Source organism: Perognathus longimembris, chromosome 6 (assembly GCF_023159225.1).
Source record: "Perognathus longimembris pacificus isolate PPM17 chromosome 6, ASM2315922v1, whole genome shotgun sequence".
Taxonomy (NCBI): domain Eukaryota; kingdom Metazoa; phylum Chordata; class Mammalia; order Rodentia; family Heteromyidae; genus Perognathus; species Perognathus longimembris.
Window position 1 is genome coordinate 45,686,748 of NC_063166.1, and position 12,815 is coordinate 45,699,562.

Genomic DNA, 12,815 nt, shown 5'->3' on the forward strand with positions numbered 1-12,815 from the left:
CTCCTCAGATTAGCATATCATTTAATTTTCATGCTAACAATAGTATAAATAGCTTTACTTTATAGACAAAAAAGAAAAATCCAAAAATTAGAAGTCAAAGATCACAAAGTCATGTACCTCTCAACTAACAGAGGTAAGGTTTCATCAGTGCTTTGCCAATCCAGAGCCTATCTTTCTATATGGTTCCTTTAAGCTTACAACAATGATAATGAATTCATGCATTTTCTTCTTTTATTGAACATTTTTTAAAAAGTGAGCTTTATTCTAACTGTAATGGTAACTTTTTCATTTAATAACCACAATAATCATGCAGATTTCATTTTTAATCCTGTCTACTAATAAATGAACAAATGAGTTCAGAGTACGGAATCACTGTGCATTTTAACCAATGTCATAGCAATCTTAGTCAGCATGAGACCTACATTCTCCTGACCTTACAGCCTATGAGATCAGATGATTGTGCTATTCTTCCAATAGTGCTGGAGGATCTTATATTGCTTTCCCTCATTTCCCTGGAAGCATGGTGATTTTCAATATGGAGTAGTGACTTTCATTTTATATAGTGAGTGCTTGTTCCTGAGAGCAGAGGCATGGAAGGTTTTAAATTTATTCTTTAGCTTCTAAGGAAGAAGAGCTTCCACTTGATTTTTATTCTTTTCCTTTTGTTTTTTTAATTTATCGTGTGTGTGTGTGCATGCGTGCACACACATGTATGGGTGTGTATGTATGTGTGCTGGTCCTAGGGCCTGGGCACTGTCCCTGAGCTTTTGTGGTCAAGAGAAGTGTACTACCACTTTGAACTACAGTGACATTTCTGGCTCTTTTGTAGTTAATTGGAGATAAGAGTCTCATGGATTTTCCTGCCTAGGGAAGTTTTGGACTGTGATCCTCAAAACTCAGGCTCCTGAGTAGCTAGGATTAAAGGCATGAGCCACTGGCAACTTCTACTTCCTTAATATCCTGGGTTCAGTCCAAGTTGGAGACAGCCCTAGGGGTGCTGTGGGTACCCTACCAGGTATGACACTGGAAGTGTAGCAGGTACCACAAACAAACCTGTCCCCTCACTTCTTAAAGTAGTTAACATACCTACTCATGGTAGGAACACATCCTAAGAACCCACTTGCTGCTCTTGTTTTTGTGGGTTATGGGACTTGAACTCTGGGACTGGGCACTGTCCCTGAGCTCTTCTGCTGAAGGCTACTGCTCTACCACTTGAGCCACAGTGCCACTTCCTGCTGCTCTTTCTTATATGTAAAAACCAATTCGCTGACAATGGGGCTTAATTCTGGAAGTGGAAGCATATAAAATATATGCTGACATAAACAAATACCCTATCAATTAATCAATAATGAAGTTTATTATGTGCCTAGGAGAAGGACATGTTAAACTTAAAATAATAAGCTTACTATTGATATGAAAACAGCAATACATAATATTGATAATTAGCGGGTTTCATTTAGTGCCTTTCAAGTTATGTTTAGATATAGTCCTTAATTTGTGCTCTTTGAGTTTTAGTGAAGAATGAACATACAACTTATATATTTTTTTACCAGAAAATAAACACCAACTTTATTAAAACAATAGCAACAGAAAGGGTTTCCAATTTCTCAGCAGAAAAATAACCTGAAACCAGCACCACCTGGTGAGCGTTACCAGATCAAAAGCTCACGTCACATTTGGTGTCCCATGGCGCCCCGCCACAGAGGGCCATTAAGGACAAGTGCCATCCGTGGGGCTACCAGAACATGCTTTTCACTGGGGGGTGGCTTCACCCCAATTCCTCAGAGAGAAGTCTGAAAGGACATTCTTGTTTAAGTAGAGAGAATATAGCAATGTGGAGAACAGAGCTTGGTTCTTGCATTCAGGAAAATCCACGAACCTATCAATTTCTGATCGTCTGTCAGACGGCTCTCTGAAGAATCTTACTCCATCCCCACCCATCTGGGTGCGGGTGGGGTGGGGTGGGGTGGGGTGGTGGGGAGGCTGGCAAGTGCCAATGCGTTAACAGGCAGTTTTGGTGATGCCAGGCTTCGCTCCTTTCTGCTGGAGGGTGGGGGTGGATGTCTTTTCTGGCAGCTGCAGTAGCTCGATGGCGGAGGCTGGGCTCACCCGCCAATCACCTCTTCTTGAAGCCATATTTTTTACGTTCATAGAACAGATCTGTCTTAGAGCTCCCCAAATTGACAATCTTTGGGCAACCATCTCTATCCTTCTCCTGGATGGTGCACTCTTAACAATAGTAGGCATCAGAGACTCCAGGACCTCTACAGATCACACAATGACCCTGGTAAGATCCATAGTTACACTCATCACAAATGCGCACCAGGGTGCAGGGGCGCACATAGGAGTCACAGATCACACACTTGCCATCACATTTTTCACACAGTCTTCCGATGGCCACGCCAACCTCCTTGCGGCAGAAGATCAGATCAGGATGATGCTTAGCCATAACCAACTTATATTTTTTTGTAAATAGGAAAATGTCAGGATCCAGAAAAGTACAGTTAACTTCTCAGTAAGGCCTCGTGGTTATTTTATGAGTGAGCCACTTATGAGAACCTGGGTACCAAGGTGATATAACTATTTTATCCAAGTCAGATGTTCCTCCCACTAAAACAAAACATTTTCTCAAATGAAGTGCTGAGATATTTTGTAACATTGGATATTTACAAATGACAGATGTTAACCAGGATAATTAACACATATTTCCTTCCATTCTTTCTATGAGTGTTATGCAATGGGCATTACCAAAATTTCCCAAGAGCAATGAGTTCACTTCCTAGCATCATAAAACTGAGAGTAGCAAAGCACCAAGGGGTGCTTCTGACACCACACACCTTTGTTCTCAGCATTCTGTCACATTGCCTTTTCAACAGAATATGAAGCTCATGTTTCCTCTCAGGAAAATGGGTGTTCATTGGCTCCCAAGGGAACACTCGGCATCTGGTGTCCTGAATTATGCCAGAACAGAAGTGCAACAAACCAAGCCAGAAAGATTGCAGTTCCTATGAGTGATTTTGAACAAGGATTAAGTCAATTATATTGAGTTTCAAATGTTAAACTTGCTTTCCTAAAGTTAAATGCTATTCCAATGTTTTCTGTTTTCCTTAGAGATACTTAGATTTGAACTCAGGGCTTACAATAACTAAGCAGGTACAGTTATTCTGAGCCATGAATCAAACCCTGATAGTCATTCATTAATTCTGAAAGATAGGTTCTCATTTCCTGCCTGGGCATGTGCATGGGTATGATCCACTATGTTAGGCTTTTAGGCAGCTAGAATAACTGTTGAGTGCCATCATGCTCATATGTTCATTGAGAAGGGATTCAAGGAACTCTTTTCTGCATAGCCTAGGCTTGAACTCTAATCTCAATAAACTCAGCCTCCAAAGTAGCCTTGATTTCAGGTGTGAGACACTGGTGCTATGTGTACCATTTCATTCTTGTCTGTGCCCATTTTTAACTACTGTAATTTTATTTATTTTGTATTTATATTTATAAATGATATTTGTGCATCACATTTCTAATGCATTGGTTCATTTTGCTATAGGGTCATGAAGGTATCATAAAATTTCATAAGATATTTCCTATTTGTCTATTGTTTGAGCCACCTTATGTAAGGTTGACATTCTTTTCTTTTGCAATGGATTGGTAAAATTTATCCTTAAAGGTAGATTGGCATATATTTTCCTTTTTGAGAGGGTTTTGATGATATTTAATGTGCCTGATAGATAATGTAAAGATTATATATTTTTCTTTTGTCAGTTCTATCAGTCTGGGGATCAAACACATAAGCAGGGGGAGGAATATATTGAAGGAGGCTTTTTGTCCAAGGACTTGATTTAGAGATGGCTAGGAAGGCCGAAGGATGGACCTATGCTGTCCCCAGGAAGAATTTTGAGTTTCTTCTTCTTCCTCCTCCTCCTGGTCCTTTATCTCTTCCTCCTCTTGCCTCTATTTTCATCAATGCTTCTAAAATTTTTTAATTCATTGAATAAGGTCAAGATCGTCTGGAACAATCTTCTTTGATAAAATCTACTGGACTTAATAACAGAAAAATATGTACACAGAACCAATTAGGCTGGGCTTGAATAACTGGGAACTCTATTTAATTTGCAACATCAAACTTTCCATCATTGGTAACTTTGTACGTAATTCACAACTTTGTACAGAATTTACAAATAAAGACAATACCAAAGTTCAAGTTTATCTAAAATGCTGTAATAATCTGTTGCAAGTAAACAAGAGTAGACTCTTTCTGTCTAAAGAGGATGGGAGCTTTCAAGTTTTCGTCACCCTTTTTCTTTTAAAATCCACCACATAAATTCTAGACTATAATTAGTTATGGTTCATGCTTTGGATTTGATGTAAAAAGAATAAGAGAAGAAGAAAACTCCCAGTTACATAGAAAAATATGGTCCTAACAAACTAAAATGGGAATGCTCATAGGTATTACAGTTTTATTTCTTGGTACTTCAAGAAACAGGGTCTCTTGTAAGTATTCTAGCACGGTGTGATTCCTAGTCTTCTCTCCCATTTTTTGAAATAGATTCTCACAGAATTTCCTCATACTCATGATTTTGCCACCACCTCTTGAGTAGTTGGGTTTGCAGACATGTGCCACTAAACTGTGCTTCTAGCTTTTCATTCCTACAATTGATCACATGGACATAGTTATGTGTATGACAACATCCTCCACAAAACATTCTAAATTCTCTTTGTCATTAGAAAGTCCATCAATTAGTCTTAATGTTTTACTTGATGGGCATGATCTATCCTTTGTTTATGAAAATTCTGGGCTATTAGAAATACTATATAGCCAGGCACTGATAGCTCAATGCCTGTAATCCTAGCTCTGCAAGAGGCAAAAATCACAGGGTTATGCTTCAAAATTAGTTTAGGCAAGAAGTCCTTGAGATTCTTATCTCCAACTAACCAGAAAAAAGCTAGAATTTGTGGTGTGGCTTAATCAGTAGGACATCAGACTTTAGGGAAATGACCAAGCAAGGTCCTGAATTGAAGCCCCAGTATCAGAAAAACAAACAAAGAAACAAACATGAAGTCCTATATGCATTTTGCTACTGCGGCTTTAAGTGACTATAGGACTTGGTAATACTAGGGGACAGCAGAGATGTCTTCTGCATTCCTGACACTGAGTAAAAGTTGTATCCCATCTCTCTATGGAGAGGGTCCAGTGCCCCAGATTGTACATTCATCCCCTTCCTCACCTCCTAACTCAGAAACCTAATGGTAGAAAACAAACCACACAGGTAGAATGTTATTGTATATCTGATATGTGTGTTTGATAGATGACTGTCTGTTTACCTTTTTCTTATATTTATGTTTGGTCAGCTTTGTAACTAAACTTTTCAAATAAAAAAGGAGACAGCATAATATCTTTCTGTTTTCTTTCTTCATTTTTAACACACTAAAGAATTAAGAATAAATGGAAACATCAAAAATGTTGTCCTATATGAGGTTAGAAAGTGACTAGAGAGAGATCTGACAGAATAGTGTATTTTGAATCAGTTTTCTCTTTGTGAAGAGAAGATACATTTTAATAACTTTGTCATTCTATTCTCCTTTGTCTCTGTTGAAGAATAAAAAAGTTTTTGCTTTGGAAGACTGTGTTGTTTATTGCGAGCTACTTCTCTAAGTGGTTTGAGAGCTTTCCCTCAGCTCTCTATCCCCATCTAAAACATCTAAACATAGGAGATTGAATCAGGAGCCAGATCAGTTTTCTTTTTATGTTTTTAAAATCTTATCATTTATATTTTATTAGCCTATATCAATGGTATAAGTGGGGTTCATTGGATATTTTCATAAATGTATACAATGTCAACTAACCAAATTTACTCCTGTCAGTCTCTTGCCTCCTTCTTTTCTCCCTTCTTCAACCAATTTTGATGGATTTTATTGTTATAGTTTCATACAGACATAAATTACTTTGACTATACTCACCTTCTATCACGTCCTCTGCTTACCCTTCTATCTCTTGCTAATATCCACTCCAAAAAGAACCTGTTTTGAATTTTCTGTCAGTCATTTTTTTGCCTGTGTTAATTGTAGGAAGGGTCCTCATAATGGCATTTCACATGCACAAATCTGCTTTAGTCAGGTTAGCCTTATTTATTGCTCTCTTTTTCTCTAGCTCCCTTACCCTTCTATTACTCAACAGCTTTCAGTGAGTTTCCTTTGTGTTTAGGCACAATGTATATTAATATTACTCACTATCTAAAATTCTATCATCTTTCTCCACATATTCCAAAGTGTTTCATAGTTATAGTCATGTTCTACATGTATCTATATGTGCTGTACAGATATACATATATGTAAGTATGTTTTTGACCTAGGTACAGTATATTAGAGAAAAAATATAGCCTCTGTCCTTCTGAAAGTGGCTTACTTCACTTAGCATGATGATCTCTGTAATGCATTCATTTCCCTGCTAATGTCATTCAGTCTTCTTATAGTTGAATAGCACAACTCATACTCCATTGTGTGTGTGTGTATGAGTGTGTGTGCATGTATGTGTGTGTGCATGTGTGATCCACATTGTCTTTATTCACTCATTAGTAGTGGGGTATCTGAACTATTTTCATAGTTTTGTAATTGTGAATAGTGCTGCAATAATATGGGTGTGTAAGCATATCTATTTTTTAAATTTATTGTCTTTATTAGTTGCACAAAGATGTTGAGTCTGTGACATCTTGATCAATGTCATCCATTTCAACATTCTCACCCATCCCTCCCCTCCACATCCCTTCCTTTACTTCTCTTCATTCTGTAGTCTATATATTGAATTCTTAACTGTATCCTCCACAATGTCTCCTATTTATTGGTCTACCCTTCTTCCCTTGGCCACACCCAACTCCAGTATCCATTACTGGGTGCTTATTTTGTTGGGCTTTGACTTTGCCTTCCTAAGGAATAATGCTATTTTAGTTCTTTCTTAAATCAACCATATTACAATTAGTACATTTGTAAACTCCTGCATATCACCAAACATATTTTCTTACAGGTTTCAGGGCTAATTCTAGCTTCCACATAAGAAAGAAAACATGCAAATTTTGTCCCTCTGGGACTGATTTCATCTCTACTGTATCCTGAGTTACATTCCTTCAGATATATTTCCAAAAGAGGTATCACTGGGTTGTGTTTTCATTCTACTTTTAGCTTTTTTGAATATCCTCCATGCTGATTCCATAGTGGTTGCAGTAGTTTTCATTGTCATCATCATCATTTAAGGGTTTATTTTCCCCATATCCTTACTAGCATTTCTTATTTGTATTCTTGATGATGGCCTTCTAACTGGTGTGAGAAGAAAACTTACTTTGATTTGCATTTCTTTTCTGGACAGGAATATTCATCTGATATGTTTTACTTATTACCATTTTACCTATTCTTTCCTATGATACTTTTTTTTAAAGTTTTGGGTCTTATATTACTATCCTTAATCTACTTTGAACTGATACTGAGTGAGATGAGAATCTAGTTTCAATCTTCTGCATATGGATGCCCAGTTTTCTTAACACCATTTGCTAGAGATGTTCTATCAAACATGAATTTTAGCATCTTTGGTGAAGTCATGCATGTTCCCCCCCCCCCCCGTGTGTGTGTGTGTGTGTGTGTGTGTGTGTGTGTGTGTGTGTGTGTGTATGTGTGTGTGTGTATGCTGTACTGGGACTTGAACTCAGGCTTGTTCCTTGGCTTATTTGCTCAAGGCTACAACTCTTCCATTAGATCCACAGCTTTACTTCTAACTTATTTCTGGTTAATGATAAAGGTCTGAAAGTCTTCACCTTGATTGGCTTCAAACCATGATCCTCAGATCTCAGCCTCCTGAGAGCTTAGATTAGAGATATGTAACACCAGTGCTCAGCTGTTTTTAACATCTTTGTTAAGAAACAGTTTGCCATAAAAGTATAGGGTTTTTTTGGGTTCCATTTTTAAGTGCATGCTCTGTGCTATGTCTTGTTGTTTTTGTATTTATGGTTATGTAGTTTGAAGTAAGGTACTCTGATAATTCCAGCATTGCTCTCTGTGCTCAAGATTGATTTGCTTATTCACAGTGTTTTGTGCCCCATATGAACTGTAAAGCTGATTTTTCATTCTGAAGAATTTCATTGAAGTAATTTTGGAAATACTTTTGAATATATCATTTCTTTTGGTAGTCTAGTCATTTTCATAATATTGATTTTGCTGATCCATGAGAATAGGAGGTTTTTCTACTTTCTGGTTCTATTCTTGATTTTGATTAAAAAATTTTTGGTACTGGAAAAATCAATATAATTTCTGATATGCATAAGATTTCACTAATCAAATTACTTTATTTGACTTTATTACATCTTTTCATTGGAACAAAAACTGTACTGAAGGCTTATTATTTGTCTGACATTCTTAAGAAATCGGCCAGTATTTCCTATATCAATGTTTGGTATAAGGAGAGAGAAGTAATCCCATTTTCTCTTTTGTGAATAGAATAAACATAGTATATTTTTTGAAAGACATTTACCTTCCTCCTCTCCCTTTGCCTCCTTCTTTTTTCTTCCTCCATTCCTTCTTTGCATTCATTGATTCTTTCCTGTGGTCTTTAGAAGCACAGTAACAAAATGCTGCCTCTTATAGAGAAAAGCTGACTGTGAAGAAGTTTCTTCTAAAATACTGCCAAGAAAGTGAATTCATTACTAAAGAATTATAAGATTCTGTTGTGATAGAATTACAATCATTTTAAGGAATATTTATGCATTATCTTATGCATAAAATGTATTCACATATGTTTGATCATTTAAATTCATACTGCGTTGTGAAGCAGATATCATATCTCTTTTACCAATGAGGAAATTAATGTTCCATGGTTTATGATGTGTATGTTTATATTATTACCAGTGGTGGAAGGGCTCTGGCTCTAGGTTTGTAGCCAAGGTCGTGCTTTGAATCCAACACCTAGGCCATGTCACAAAAGTGGCCCAGTGAGATTTTATTTTAATATAATATATTTACATATTTAAATAATATATTTAAAAATAACACATTTAAATATATACTGTAATAGCCTGCATGGACTAGGGAAGTTTTCCTTCCAAGAAGTTGGGTATAGCATAAAATCATAGAAGTTGCTCTGGAATTGCTGTGATAATGCAGGGGATGTTGATGCCAAGGATTGTTTTCATACTGTAGGAATCATGTGATCCTACCATCAAATAACATGGCAGAGTACTTGACTTAAGTGTACTCTTGTGCTTGCTGGATGGTGAGAAATAAAATTGTGTATTTACCCCAGGAGAATTTTAAAGAAGTGTTGCTCTTGACTATTTAGAGTAAAATGAGAAAAGAGATTGAAGAATGGAAGGCGTCAATACTAGATTGAACAGAACCAGAACTAGAAAAGCTGAGTCTCAGTTTTTCCACAGGGCAAAATGTAAGAAATGTTGTTCTGAAAGAAGCAGCAAAGCTGGCTGGGAATATGGCCTAGTGGCAAGAGTGCTTGCCTTGAATGCATGAAGCCCTGGGTTCGATTCCCTAGCACCACATATATAGAGAAAATGGCCAGAAGTGGCGCTGTGGCTCAAATGGAGCCTTCAGCAAAAAGAAGCCAGGGACAGTGCTTAGGCCCCGAGTCCAAGGCCCAGGACTGGCAAAATAAATAAGTAAATAAATAAATAAAATAAAGAAGAAGCAAGCAGCAAAGCCGTGGCTAGAAAACTATTTGGTGGAAGGAATGCATGAACTTGAACTTTGCTGTCTTTGTAGAGCAGAAGGTTGGAAGTGAAATTATATAAGCAGAGAGAGATATTACCAGTGTGGACAAAATAGGAAAAGAAAATAAGGCTGTCATGTTGGAATCTATCTATCGATCTATCATCTATCTCTAATATATACATCATATATGCGATATATATATGTTATATCAATCATAGGTCATATGTGCATATGGATATATAATATGTGTATATATACATGTAATGTGTGCATTATGTGTGTATATTATGCATATATATGCACATGTATATACACTATATACAAATACATAAACTTATACATGCACACAACTTTTTGGCTTTAAATATGTTGTGCTTTTAAGGGAAGAAAGACTCTGAAAATGACCATCAAGGTTGCCACAGCCACTCAGACACATTTCTTCTTCAGTTTTAAAGGGTAAGCCTCCCTCTCCTTTTAGCAGGCTAGGATAACTATGTCCATGCCTCAGTAACATGGCATCTTAGTTGACCGTCATGTAGCCAGGGCCTTTGCAGAGAGCTAAAGGAGTGGGCTGCCCCTTAAAGGTGTGAGATTGATGTTTTCATGCTATGGAACTAGAGAGCAGAGTAGTCAAAGTCAGTCATTCTTGAACCTTAAATCCAGTAGAACTTGCTGTTCTGGGTTTGGTCTTGCTTGTGCCTATCAGCTCTGCTCCCTTTTGTGATGGTGTCTATCTTATCACCATAATTTCCACATACATAAGTTGTTGGGTTTTATAAGAGAAATTTGGTTCAGGAATAATCATACTTTGAATTCTACCCTTATCTAACTTAAAGCTATTTTGATGATATTTGGGCCTTAGAGATACTGCAATCAGTTAAGACAGGGGAATTTTAGGGAAAAAAAATGAAGGCATGTGAATGCCAAAACATGAGTCTGGGAAGAATATTGTGGACTGAATTGTGTTCATGTTTCCCAACTTACTTGTTGACCTCCAATGTGATTGTATGGGGGAAGAGGGAATTTAGGAAGTTATAAAGGTTAAATGTGATCATAGTATTACAGCCCTTAATTGGATAGCATTCACTGCCTTGTGAAAAGTAAAAGACTTCTCTCTGTCACTGTCTCTTCTCTCTCAGATCTAAAAAATGATAGACTCTGGCAAGACTATAAGAAAATCTTTAAACACATTTTTGTACCTTGCTGTTTTATTTGTTTTTTACTTTTAATTTTTATTGTCAAAGTGATACACAGAGGAGTTACAGTTACTTACATCAGGTAGTAAGTACATTTCTTGTCTAACTTGTTACCTCCTCCTACTGTAAACTTTCCATAGCCTCTCTTTGTGTTTTCCAGCCTCCCAGCTGTGAGGAAACACACTTCTAAGTTACAAGTCATAGTAAAAAAAAACTCTGGACCAAGTCAACAGGGAGTACAGTAGAGTCTATGAGGACAGGATCATGGCTGGTACATACAATGAGTCTGGAATTCTATGGCAAGAAATAAAAAGAAGAGACAGGATTTATTTTATATCCTGCTACTTTGCCAAAGTCTTGGATCAGCTCAAGTAACTCAGGAGTAGAGTCTCTAGGATTCTTTAAATACAGGATCATGTCATCCTATAATATCACAATAGTTCAATAGCCAAGTACATATGATCACACAAGATGATGCCAAGTGAAATGAACTCCAAATTATGGAAATGAGCAGTTTATCATTGTTGTTGAAATTATGCCTTTTTGTTTTTTTACCTCATGATATTACCTCTGATGTCACTATAGCTGAGTTTGGTACCCTGCGTATTGTATATACATTTATTGGAACTAGGGATGGGAAGGGGAACATCAAATGAGAGATAAACGGTAAAAGGTGAACCAATGCAACAGCAATGCTTACAATGTTTACAACACTGTAAACCAACTGTACAAGTTGGGGGAGGAGGGTATCGGGGAGGGGGGATGGTGGGAGAAAAATGGAGGAGGTACCAAGTTTGATAATAAATGTACTCACTCCCTTATGTATGAAACTGTAACCCCTCTGTACACCACTTTGACAACAAATAAATAAATATACAAATGATCGAGTAAAATATGAGACAGATAGAACTCAGATTACTTAAAGGCTACAAATCCTGTTGGCTACAGACTACTTTCATTTGTTGTCATTGGCATCTTACCAGGGCATAAGTGAACCTTCCTATAAGTGGGCTGCCCTGTTGTCAGGATACTGTCTGATTTTTTCCCCTCCCATGTCCCAACCAGTAGAGGAAAGGAAGCTGCCACCCAGCAGATGCAAAGGAACCCATAGATGTTCCCAGAGTTTATGCATGATAGAAGTTTAAATCCCAGTGTGTGCTTATCTTAATTCCTGTGAAATTTTCATTCTTACTTCTTAATAAACCCATATTTCCTTCTCCATGCAACTACTTTCAAGTCCCCATGGGAGCAAGACTGTGTCTATAAGAGGGGGAATATACTACAAGCATCCTGTGCATCCTATGTCCCTGTTTTACACATCCCCCTGGAGGATCGGGATCCTGGCTCAACAAATCTTGTAAAGGAAATGCAACAGGCTCAGAGGACAGGAGGAAGCCTTTCATTTGCACAGAATGGCCCTTTACTGGCATTTTACAAAACAAAAACAGAAAACAGATCTCAATCTCACCACCTTTTTTGATTTGTGTCAAAGTCAGTTGTTCAGTGTCCCATCTTTATGGCATTGTTTGCTTACAGGCATGAGCAATCCTTGCCAGTTTTGTGTGGTTTTGAAAATCCCACTTTATAGACCCTCAGTATTGATGCTGTGTTAGAGTGTATGCACATAACTCCATGTGCTCAGAGAGCTGGGATGATTCACTCAAGCAATACAATGGTCTCTTTGTCATTGTGTAACCTTGATACAGCCTTTGTACCCTGGAACTGCAATGCTGCATGTATTTTTTGAAGAAAATTATTCAAGGAATCCTAGATAGATGAGTGCATTCTCATCTATTTTAGGAACACTGAGCTTATGAAAACTGCTTTGTGCTTGACAGAACTAACAGCAATAATCATTTTTATTTTCTCTGTTAAAAAAATAAGCCTAAATCTCAGACTTTTCTGAGGGAAATGTAT

General features: G+C 37.3%; 1 pseudogene; it reads right to left on the reverse strand.

The window, feature by feature from the left end:
• Nucleotides 1-2,075: 2,075 nt before the first annotated feature.
• Nucleotides 2,076-2,449, reverse strand: LOC125352298 (annotated as a pseudogene).
• Between the last annotated feature and the right edge of the window lie 10,366 nt (nucleotides 2,450-12,815).